The sequence below is a fragment of the Lactuca sativa genome, chromosome 4, assembly GCF_002870075.4.
Source record: "Lactuca sativa cultivar Salinas chromosome 4, Lsat_Salinas_v11, whole genome shotgun sequence".
Classification (NCBI taxonomy): Eukaryota; Viridiplantae; Streptophyta; class Magnoliopsida; order Asterales; family Asteraceae; genus Lactuca; species Lactuca sativa.
Genome location: NC_056626.2, coordinates 184163632 through 184165050, shown reverse-complemented (window position 1 = coordinate 184165050; position 1419 = coordinate 184163632). Strand labels below are relative to the sequence as shown.

Genomic DNA, 1419 nt, shown 5'->3' with positions numbered 1-1419 from the left:
TCGTCCAAGTCGCAATCTCTTGTAAGGTGAGGTCCATTGCAATTTTCACAACCCCACCTGAATAGCATGGATTGTTTGATCCATTTTATCCATTCTTCTATCCATGCTTTTCAACATCGCCATCATTGTCGCCATGTCTTCAGAAGCATAATTCACCTCTCCCCTAATTGGATTATTCCTAGGATTATGATATTCTCTAGAATGATTAGAGAATTCTTCAATTAATTGTTTAATCACTGAGGGTGCCTTCTTTGTGAGCGGGCCTTGCAAGTCAATTAATTGCCTTGTTGTCACATTGACTCCATCATAGAAAATGGAGACTTCTTGTTGACTATTTAAGTCCTGATGTGGGCAATTCCTCAATAAACCTTTGTACCTCTTCCACGCCTCATAAAGTGATTCGCCCGCTTGTTGCTCGAAATTGGCTATGGCCTTTTTCAACTTGGATATTTTTTATGGTGGGCAAAATTGGTCAATGAACTCTTCTTTCATCTTAGCCCATGTAGTGATGGATCCAGGAGGGAGTGACTTGAGCTAATCTTTTTGCAGCACCTTTGAATGTAACTGGAAGCATACGAAGAAATTGGGTTTCGTGAGGCACATTTGGAACATTAAAGTAATCAGCTACATCATTAACTTCATGAAAGTGTTTATAAGCATCTTCGTGGTCTTTCCCATAAAAGGGTATCTCCTTGAGTTGAGCAAGGATGTGACCCTTGAGCTCAAAAGTGGCAGTTGCTGGAATTGCGGGTTACATAAGTCCCAGGCCGGTGTCATCTCGTATCCTCTTTTTCCATTCCCCCATGGGGACTTCATCGATATTAGCCATAGGAATAGCTAATTCGTCGTCAAAATCGGAATCGTGCCCGAATGTAGGGTCTTCTTCTCCTTCGGTTTCGTACTCGGTGTCCTCCTTAATTGGGTCTTCATCCACTAAGGAGGTACTGGATTCTCCGACTTTCTTGCCCTTCTTCTTGCTGAAAACGGATTTCAAATTCCTTAGTGGTGAGTTTTTCGGTTTTTCGGGATCTCCAACTGTTATGCCTTTGTTTCTTCTAAGTGTTGCTTCCGGATTGTCAAAAGGTGGGATCAGTGGTGTGCCTCCTCCCCTGGTCATAAACGTTCTGTAAAAAAGAAAAACACGTGTAAAAAGAACAAAAAAGAAAATTAAAAACGAAAATTTTCTGTTCAGCTATGGACTCGTCGAGTGTTCGAAGGGACTCGGCGAGTAGAGTGCAAAAACAGCAAAAAAATTTAAACAAAATTTTCTAAAAACTACTAACTAAAATTTAATCCTAATGCTAAATCTAATAAAAACAGTAACTTTGTGCAAGAAAAATCTCACACAAAGGATTGATAACAATAGTAATCAATTCAAAGTTGGAACTGTTCCCCGGCAACGGCGCCAAAAACTTGATG

At 40.4% G+C, this 1419-nt stretch overlaps 1 non-coding gene across 1 annotated transcript; it reads left to right on the top strand.

The window, feature by feature from the left end:
* The first annotated feature begins 337 nt into the window (after positions 1-337).
* On the top strand, positions 338-444 carry LOC111900841 (small nucleolar RNA R71). The gene has a single exon (XR_002853285.1). It is a non-coding gene; the product is annotated as a small nucleolar RNA R71 (small nucleolar RNA).
* The last annotated feature ends 975 nt before the right edge of the window (positions 445-1419 follow it).